Here is an 11,257-nt window from a genome sequence, read left to right as displayed (position 1 = left end):
GGACCTCTGCTACACTGTGCTGTATGTTGTCAGCATGAGATGCCTGTTTGCTAAATAAAAGATGAGCAATGTCCTTTCACTTTTGCCAAATGCATTCATAGTGAATGATGATTGCAATGTTCAGGGCAATTAAACTGGTGTTCAAGCTTCAGTTACGACTGTGTGTACAGGCCCAGGGGTGGGGGGGGGATATTCAAAGTTACCTTACATGACATGAGACTGGATGAAACTAAACCTCAGATTATAAAAACCTATTTCACCTCTGAAAGTACTCTACTCAAACCTTGTGGGAAAAACTGACTGCTTCAGCTTTGAGCCTAAAAGGTTTGCAATCATTTTAAAAAGCATCATTAATAAGGAAAATGGAAAACCATATGGACGCAGTAAAGGGGGAAAGAATAGACTGCTGAGCTCCGACGTAGCTTTAGCTCATAGACGTGTTTATTCCACAATGATTTATGTTAATATTGGGCTAAATGGGGTGTGAATCCAACACGCTCCCCTAAGCTCTGGCTCAGTGGAAGATCTATGTGTGAGAGCGCTTCAGCCTGCAGATGGTCCAGGTGGTCCGTGTTCACAAAGAATAAAAGCACCGGCACTTTACGTCTTTGTGATGTATACTGAGCGGAGGTGAAACTGACTGTGATCACAGCCTCCTATAGAGTTACATTCTCTTCCTATGCATCTGTAATCTCTCTCTTTTATTTGTTTATTTATTAATTCAGTCCACAGTTCTCTGCTGTTATTGCTCTGTGATTCTCTCACTAACATAAATAATCTTAATCTTAAATCATTCACTGGCTGAGTATTTTACATGTGCTGGAATCTGTGTTGGTTGCACTGGTGCTGAAAAATAAAGAATGAAAATAATGATAGTAAAACAAAAAAATCTATTAAAGCTGCTTTAAGTAATTAAACAACATGGAATAAGATTTGAACAGGATTTGGAGGAAGCAGCACAGACGTCGGTTCAGACTGTGAACTGTTTAAAATTCAGATATTTTAGCTTTGAAGGGAACGACCAGCTACCATCCTGACTTCAACGACCACGCCAAGCTGGCCAGCAGCTTTGTTTGATTTCTCTGTTGCTCATCATGTTCCTCATAGAGTTCTCTCACTTCACTGGGCAAAGACAGTAAATGACATATCATTAACTGACTGGTATATAGCTTCATAATTCTTGACTCAAGTACGAGGGTCAGAGGGATGTTGTTTACCAGAGCCAGAGCCCAGTCTATATAATTCATAGTACTCCTCATACGTATCAAGAGGAAATTATATGTCTGCTGGCAGGTGTCCATTATACCTGCAACACTCACAAGAGCTACTGTTTAAATCTGTAGAGCAGTGTGCGTCAAACGTCAGTCAAACTGAATGGTTTAGAAAACATCCATCGAGTGGTACATACATATTTGAGAAATCTGTTATGCAACCTCCACTTCATGACCTTGTTTTTCTCTTCATAGTAGAAAAGCAGGATGCATGAAATGTGGACCAGTCGAGATTGCAGAGCAGAGTGCATCTCTGAAGGAGACCATTTAACCCGGTTCAGCTGGCAGCCCACAAATTATTCAGGGATGGATGCTGAGGTACATTCACACGTTGGTGTCACGGAGAGTTCACGACCTAGCTGCTCTGCTCAGGTGGACTCTGCAGATAAGCCCCGCAGACAGCCTGAGGAGATGCTGGCACCTGTTCATTTGAATGTGACTGTGTGGGTGTTTGCATGACGGGCATCGAGTTGTTTGTGGTCAGTGTGCGCAGGCTTTTGAGTCAGTGTTTGGATTAGCATTTTGTTTAAGAGCACCTCAAGGTTCCAAGGAAGCAAAGTTCAGTATTTTCCTCCTGTTACTTTTCTTTCAGAAATAAAGTTGTGGTATTTCATGTCCTGAAACATGAGCTCTTATAGTGTAGAATAAGAGACGTCTTGTGGTTTTTCAGAAGCAGAATTTGAAATATATACATATATATTACTGTTACCACTGTTAATGCTATTACTAAGACTGAAATCAGAAGGATTACAACATTAATCAACTAACATGTGATGCCTTTAGTATTTTATCAAAGGGTTTTGCTGTAGTCCACCATGGTAGCAAGAGGAGAGGAGGAGTTTTACCCCTGAATTATAACATGGCTAAAACTCAGTGGACCCTGAGAACATGCACTGTTGAACATTAAAGCAGCAGTAATACAGACGCCTCTTCCCCCTCTTGTGAACCACTTCCAAGATCATGGACTTGTGGACACAGGGTTAAATTATGCTCCATACATTGAACCCCCCCCCGCCAGGAGTGGAGGCTATAATCATGTTCTGCTTCAGGCAGAAGCCAAATGGATTTTTGATCTCGTCACCTGCATGTATTGCTACATCCTCTTTCATGTCCTGCACATGCTTTATTATTTATTCATTTTCATTTGTTTCTTGTCTTTGTCTTTGTTTCACCTGGCCCTATATTTTACTCTATTTGAGCCATAATGTCCACAGTTACTGTGTTAAACTGACATGAAAAATGATTTAATTGCCTAATTTCTCCTTTGCTGGATGAATGACAGCCCACACAGTCTTTTAATCAAAGAATCATAATAGCTATAAATTAATGAAAGCTTAAGCAGGCACTAATTGTTTTTTGTAACTTTATCACTCCTCTACTTTGTTAAGTTTCCCATTAATTAATAAGTTGATAAGCCCGGGGAAATTATATTGAACTGAATTTTTTTGCACTCATCAAGATTTTTATGGAACTCAGTGACTCAGCGAAGTATAATGGAGTATATAATGGATTTTAAAGTTAAATTTAGTTGAACAAACTGCTGCATGTGTGAAAAACTGTGTAAAACTAGATTATTTTCTACAGTTTACACAGTTACAGAAGTTCCTTGAATGCATCGCCTACACGCTAGCTAGCTAGCTACCTGCAGCCTTCACATGGCGACCGCAGAGGACGCGGCTGAGACAGGTGTGTGAGAAAATCTCTGCTACGCCTGAAGAGAATTAAATAGAATTTGTAGTGTAACATTTTCTGAAGCTGGCGGCGCTGACAGAGCGGAGGAAACTACTGAACTGAAGTCACCTGTGGGAGGAGCTCCGTCGGGCGTTTCCCTTCTAATTAACATGGATTATCCCGGTGAGTTAGCTAGCTGTTAGCTAGGTGATTAGCTTCAAAACTTCGTCTCAAAAGAGTTGAAGAGTGTATTATTTTACTCAGGGGAAAGTCATGGAGCAAGACCAGTCAGGATACTGAAAGCTAATATACTGCAGTTGATTTAGAAGCTAAGCTAAACTAAGTTAAGCTAAACTAGCTAAGCTAAGCTAAGCTAAGTTAAACTAAGCTGTAGTCTGTGTATTTGTATAGCTGAAACTGATATGTAAGCTAATGAAATGTGGATGTATAATGTGTGGGGTATTATTTGGGAATTGAAAAATCAATTGATAAATGTTCATTGTAGTTAATGTCATTCATTGTTCCAGTATGAAGTAAAACTTCCTTTGACCTCATCTTCTGCTGTGGAGATCATCACCACTGCCAGTGGATCGATGCCTCTGTTTCCTCTGGATGCTGATGACTGCATGTTGACTGGTCCAAGAGACGGTAGGATGCAAATCACACGGAGTTTAATTTAGCTGTGTTATATCTTATTAGTACTTTATTTATTTTAGGTTTATGAACCCAGGAATAACACTAAACTGAATCCAAAACTGTGAGACCTTTTTGAATGTCTTTGTGTGGATATGTACGTGGTTTTGGTAAATCCTTATGGTCTTTGGTTGTAATAAGTCGTGAATTTGGTTTAGAGGAAGTGTTTTTATGCAAATAGATTTAAGAAATATTAACAAAACCCTTTGCAAATGTATCTTTTCTCACTATATTCATAAGTTGGCGGTCGTGTGTGTTTTTCCTCATCCCACCTCCTTTACCAAACCAAGAGAACCTATAACCAAACCAGCCTCTCAACATGTTTTAGAGAATCCCAAACGAAGATACTGAATGTCAAATCAGTGACATGGATTTCCTAAAGAGAGATTACATGCTTCATTACATTTTAGTGGTTACAATCGCAGGTGACTGATGAAGCTTTTTTCAGTCTAATTTTGGTAACGAGCACATGGTTGATTTAGTTGAGTCAACAGCACTTGTAGTTGTACAACAGAGTGGCACTTCAGATTGTTTTGATTTGTTTTGTAGTCGAGAGAACAATCACTCTCTAATCAAGTGGATTATAATCTGTGGGAGTCGCTTTCATGGGAAATGAGATCTACATGACAATCAGTCTCTCAGCAGGCACAAATCAGCCGCACAACTCTAGTCACCCTGTCAGCGTGATTTACCACAGCCCATGTATGCATTTGCCAGTGAAAATATGGAATCTAACTTTACAAATGAATTGATTCAAATGAGCTGCAGTGCTTAATTTATTAAGATGAATGTTCCCATCAGTTTGTTTGTTGGCATGCAAAACAAGCTCTGTGAATGTTTTGCTCCATACAATCCAGCCAGCAGCCTTGAAAATCAGCACACCTGACGAGTGGTGACAAAGCTGTGGCCCTGGCAGGTTCATCAGGCCCTACAGGCGTGTTATACAACTGTGATTGAAAAACACAGGTGTGTGAAGCTGTATGGCTCCATAGGAGAACCAATTGAAATGAAATAGAAGCTGTATGAGCTAAATACAAGCTGCACAGTTATAGATGGCTTTCATCAAGTTCATGCACAGTGAACAGACTAGATGCTTCAGACCTTGGCAACTCTTAATTATATTGTGAGGTGAGCAGACAACTTTTATGTGCATGCTTTTGAACACAAATATGAAGAATAAATAAACAGAAAAAGATGCACTGAATATGGCGTCTGTCACCCTGGGAGTTTGTGCTTCAATTACAGTATGCAAATATATTAGAATGTGAAGCAAATATTGCTTTATCCAGTGATAGCTACTCAGAAACCTCGGTTTCATGGATGGATTAATGAGAAACCCTAGGAAACCCTTCCTACATATGAGCAACACACCCACAGTCTCTTTGGTCTGGATGTTTGAGTTTGTGTTTATTTGAATCCTGTTTCTGTCTCTTTGCAGCATCTCTTCATCACTCTTCTCTGCATCTCTCCAGTAGTTTTGCAGTTTTTTGTAGTTGTTTTGTGTCCCCTTTTTAGTAGGTTTACATCTCTTGATAAACGCTTTGCATCTTTACAGTAGTTAAGCATCTTTTTGCAGCAGTTTTATGTCACCTTGTAGTAGTTCTGTGTCTTGCTGTAGTGGCTGTGCATCTTCTTGAAGTCATTTTGCATTTCTCTAGTAGTTTTGCATCTCTTTGTATTCATTTTATCTTAATATTGTCTTCAATAAAGTCGCTGTATGTTATTGAAATGTTACTGTAGCCTCAGTTTGCTTTGTTATTTGAAGAAGGGCGAGCTAATTGTGTAAGTTACAGGCTTCATCAAGCAGATGTTTCAAGGAATCACACAGAATCATCCCCTCCATACTCACACTCAGGGCCAATCAGACCTACTCCCACTCTTGATTAAAAGAGAACTCACATCAAGAACATTAAAAAAAACTTCATCCACTGAATAGGTGAGAAAATGCCATTGACCTTGGAATACACAGTCTCAGTGTTCTTTAGAGGAAGCTGTGTGGTGCAGTGCTTTTTTAAGACTGGAAGAACAGCTGATTGAACTCAGACTGCGCAGGTTGGGTGTTATGAAGGCATGGATCGCTGGGGATGAGGTCAGTTATGACAGAGAGTGCAGATCATTCATTTTTCACAGCCAGTGTTAAACTGACTGAAACTAGATTTGTTCATCTGCCTGAATTATACTCACTGCTCAGCCAAAATGACCCATTGGACAGATCACAACTGACAAATACAGTAGATGAGAGGGCTGTTGAAAATCACCTCTGATGTGCTGCCAGTTTGTCTCCACATCAGGTTCCCACTGGATCTACAAATGCAAAATGATTGAGAAACTCATCAGCCCTTTAAAAACAATATAACACTGACATCTGCATGCATCATTAAAAGACCCTTCATAGAGGAATGTCATCATGCAGTAATGGTGCACGTTATTGTAATTGTAATACAACAGAATATTTTGTATGTGGACATTCATGGTCCACAGAGGAGGAGTCAGGAGGAGACTCTTCCTCTGACTTTTCATCTGATATTTTTGGTTTTTAGTAAAATCGTTTGTCAGCTACTGGATCAAATGGTATGAAATGTTAATGTGGTGCAGATCCATGGTGCCCAGATGATGAATCCTGTTGATTTCCTGGGCTTTCATCTAGCACCACGAGTTTTCACTTATACCAAGAAATATCTCACCATCTCTCTCTGTATGGATGGACTGGCTCAGTCTTTGGTACAGACAGTAATTGTTCCCAGATGATGAATGCAAATGATTGTTGTGACTTTTCCTCTAGCACCAAACGTTGACATTTCAGTTTTTTGACTAAATGCCTGCAGAGCTAATGGCTGTCCGACCACCCCCCTTAGCGTGGCTATCCCCTGCTGTGAGTCTGTAGTGAAAATGCACATCATCACCACTTGGCACGGTGCAGCTAAAGTGGACTAACCCAGACTAATGAAAAGATGAGCTTTTTAACATTTACTGCTGTGTCAAAGTATGGCTAACATAACTGTTTTAAATCTTCTCTTTTTAAACTTGAATGTCATTTCCTTTTAGTTATGCTACATGTCAAACCGAACACCTCCACAGAAATACTATATTTGTAATATTTTGTTGCATAATGTTGTAATATTTTTCATTATTACAGCTTGTTATGGCCATAAGTTGAAGGTTGAGACTGTTGAGGGCAAACAGGCCTATAAACAAATAAATTTGTCGCCAAGACAGTCATGAAGATTTCTCATATTCCTACAGCACTTCACTGTCTTTCTGTTCGTACAGTGTTATTTTGATCTCCACTGCTAGAACCTAGAGACCCTAACAAGTGCACTCTTCACGCAGACGAGCTGTAACTCCCTTAGGCTCAGCCGCCATCAGTGTGTCTAAAATATGCTACACTGCATAAAAAAAAGTCGAGAAAAGAAACAAAACAAAAACCCAATGTAACAGCGAATGAGAAGCAGAACTTTTGCTTTGCCTGAGGATACAAATAACTTCAAAGATCTGTCAGAGAAAAGGCAAAGATGGAGAAAAAAACCCCATTTTCCCCTAAAAGTACCACCCTTTCTCCTTTTCGTCTTCTTTTATTTCCAGGGATGAGGGCAGAGCTGAACGCGGGACAAAGCTATCATGTTTGGTGATTCCTCTACGGTCATGATTATAGAAGTGATCAAAGTTAGTGTGGACAGCTTCCAGCACCAACATGATAACAATTTGAGTGCAAAAGAAAAGAAGAAGTTTACCTGAGGCTGTCTACAACTGTACTACCAATACAGAGGCACTTTGGCTTTGCATCTCTCCTGTCAGTCCCAGCCTTCCAGCAGCCAGAATAATTAGGATGTTGCATGCATATTATAACACAAATCCATCAAAGGCCTCTGCTCTGTATGTGAGCGTTTGCATTATGTGCTGTGCATTGTGTTTTTAAATTATGGGCCAGAGAGTGAATTATAGGCCTGGTGAAATGAGTGATAAATGTACAAGGAGTGCATTTGCAAAAGCCCATACTCTCCCATAATCACAACTTTATTGAATCCACTGTGAGCCATCAACACAGTTGTTTGCTGAGCCTTAAAAGCAAATAAATATGCAAACACAGCACATCCAGAAAAAGCCTTTACATGCCATTAAATATTTAGATGCTCTGCATAAAATAGTTATAGACTATGTAAACAATGGACACCCACACACACATACTGCATACATGCACATTCACACTCATTTTCTGTTCTGTGCGTTAAATGAATTCAGTTTTTTCTACGTGTATATCGGGCTCACTGCTTCCTCCTACCTGCCTTTCTCATCTGCAGAAGCTGCCGTCATCATCATCATCATCATCATTATTAATGCAGCGAGGTTACATGGGCCTCAAACTTCAAACTAGCTGCAAATCAAAAGGAAAACTACACAACTGTCATCATTATCACAGTGTGACAATGTACACTAGCAGCTCCCTTTAATGTTGATCTTGCCTTTTAAAAATCATATCTGATTCCTGCTGCTTGTCTTATACTGTAAACATATCACCTATTTCAGGTTTGATTCATTTCGTATTCATTTAATTCCTGTGTAAACTTACAGTCATTTCTGAGAGGAACTGGACTTTTTCCTGATTGCAGTGATAGTTGTTTGAATGTCATCATGCTGTGATACAGATTTGGAGCAATAAGACCTGATTGACTTGAAGATGGATGTATCCTGCCCTACTGAGCGCTTGGCAACAACAATGGAAAACTGAGATTCATTCCCTGACTGTAGGGAATGAAAGGCTCTTACATGAATTAATTGGCAATTAGGTTTTAAAAAGCCGTGGTGGGTTGAAAGCGGAGATATAGTGCTAATGAGCAACGATTACTTATTTAAAGATGGCTCTGAAATGCCCCAGCAACTTGTTTTTGTATCAAACTGTACACTTTAATTCTACACAACATTACTCCTCTATACATATTTTATTTATATCACTTTCAGTTTAATGGTGAGTGAAGTTCTACTACAATATAAATGGATGTATTTTTAAAATTTGGAATTATTTCAGCTGTGCTATTCCCAACACTAATATTTTGAACATTTTAAACATGTCTCTCCTCTCCTCCCTTGATTGACCTACTTTTCAGGATGCTAATAAGTCAGCAAGGAGACGTTTGGTGTAGCCCTGTCGGATTTGCTCACCGTGGGCCTACATCACACTCCTGTCAGCCTCTTTATTGTTGATGAAGTCTCTTTTTTTTTGCGGGGTGGTGAGGCTGTATGGGGGAGTTGAGGTTGTGTCAAACAGAAATAGCCTGCAGGATGTATGTTTTAAAGAAGGGAAACAAAATATCTTTCGACAACACTGCTTTTGTCAAGTAACTACATAAGTGGTGAGTTCAGGAACCTGTGCAGCATTGTTTCATTCAGGTAGAGGGCCTGATCAGTTTCAATCAAGGCAGGCATTTCATAGTTAAAGGAAAAGTTTCAGAGATTTGACAGGGAAGCCATGCACCTCAGTCACTTCTAAATAGCATGTCTAAAAATACTCATCGCAGCTCGTGCGGAGCGGCTTCATAGGCAAATAAGACTGAATGAGCTAGTTAGACGAGAAGAGATGTGTGGTCACCTGATTGCACAGGCAGCCACTGTGAGGGAAGTTCACACTCATCTGAGTGAGGTCTGAAACCTGCTCAGAGGTTTGCTCTGTAACTGGCAGCAGGCCAAGAGCAGGATAATGAACTCCAGCAGCCAGGCCACATTTCACATTACAATGAAATGATACACTCCTGCACAGTAAAACCTCCAATTTCAGATGTCAGATACCCTCCTTGAATTGACAGTATTGCAATGTATTAGTGCATAAATGTGCTGATTCTACTGGACTAATCTGGAAGATTATGGTCTGAATCTCTAATGATCTTATTTGCAAAGAATCTCTGAATTATTATGGAAGTAGATGTAATGTGTAACACAAATAATGTGTGGAAACCACATGGCACGTACAGGCAGCATATTATCAGCGCGCGATTCACACCGTGGCAGGTGGTACATTGTCAGCTGTGAATGTGTGAACAAAAGCACAATTATAACTCTCCCACATCACCTGCTCCAAATTAGCTCGGCTGATCCTCGGATTCAGTCTCAGTGCTGGACACAGAGAGGAGATGACAGCTTGGAAATACGTCCTGTCACACACACAAAGTAAACAGAAATTTCTTCTTTTTCCACTGATGAAATGATGAGATGACAAACCACCAAACTGAACAAGATCCCCAGGTATCTGCATTTGTTTCAACATGTTAGGAAATATGCTTTTATTCTTTCTTGCCGAGAGTTAGATAGAAAGACTGGTGCCACTCTGACGTCTGCATGTTAAATATGAAGCTACAGCCAGGCTGTCTGCGGCTTAGCTTAGCTTAGTTTAGCTTAGCATAAATACTGGAAATGGGGAAACAGCTAGTCAGGCTCTGTCCAACGGCAACAAAATCTGCCTTACAGCATCTCCAAAGCTCACAGTTCAGTATTGGATTTTTTGAAATTAAACAAAAGGTGGTTTTATCAGGTGTCTTTATGCTAGGCTAAACTAGCCTCTCGTGTCTGTAGCTTCATATTTAGCTTCCAGTCATGAGAGAGATGTTAAACTTCTTATCTGCCTCTCGGCAAGAAAAATGTGTTTTTCCCAAAATGTCAAACTATTGTTCAAAGATGTACCGAACACTTCAAAGCTAATATCCAATTAATTTGAAGTTGGATTCACAGCTTGTTCATCTGTTGTCATGCTCCCTCAGCTCCTCCGGTGAGACAGTGTAGCACAGGCCTCAAACATACCTCATAGGTAAACACTTGACACTCCTCTGTGATTTGGCTTTGTTCACAGGATAATCAGAGCGCTCTGCATTTTGAATCATCAGCAGTAGGTCAATGAGCAGTAGAGTGGGAGGTCACAGCTCTTGAACCCGTCCTCTGGGAGAGGAAAGCATTTCATCGTCATGCAAGGAATTGATGGGGAGGCCTCTCCTGTGACCATGGTGATTGAGTGACCTCGCAGTCAGTGGTGGCTCCTACTTACAGAGTTGTTCTCTTCACATTGAGCAAGCAGCAGAGAGCAATCACAGTAAATGACCTGGAGAGTTGGCTTTTCCGTTTCGTAAAAGTCAATTTTTCCAGACTGAAAAACACTTTAAAGTTTCAGACTGAACATGAAATAACTATTACAGTGGGTGGCAGTGGGCTTTAAACTCCTTCAAGACAGCATGAATCAAAGCTGCACTAATGGATGTTTATTGTGAATTATAACAATTAAGCTGTGCTTAATCATATTGAGTATTTTCACAAACATCAGGTTCCTAATTGCTCTACTGAGTGCAACTTTTAACTCATTGTTTTGGTTCTCTTGCCCCCAACTGCACTCTCATTAATGTTTTCAGCCGCTGTTTTCTGTGAACCCTAACTTCACAGTTAGATACATGACTGTTTAAGGTGAATAAGCACAGGACTGGGAAACACAAGTATGAATTTGCTTTGTTTTATTGGTACAAATCAGATCAGTGAATTGAGATACATCAGTTTAAGTAATGATCATTTACACGCAACACGTAAAAACTGGTCTTTGCCATGAGGCTAAAAACTCCTGCAGCATCTTTGCCAGTGTGGATATATTTTTA

The sequence above is a fragment of the Lates calcarifer genome, linkage group LG16_LG22 (genome assembly GCF_001640805.2).
Source record: "Lates calcarifer isolate ASB-BC8 linkage group LG16_LG22, TLL_Latcal_v3, whole genome shotgun sequence".
NCBI classification, from domain to species: Eukaryota; Metazoa; Chordata; class Actinopteri; family Centropomidae; genus Lates; species Lates calcarifer.
The sequence above is the reverse complement of the archived record's forward strand: the minus strand, read 5'-3'. Positions refer to the sequence as shown.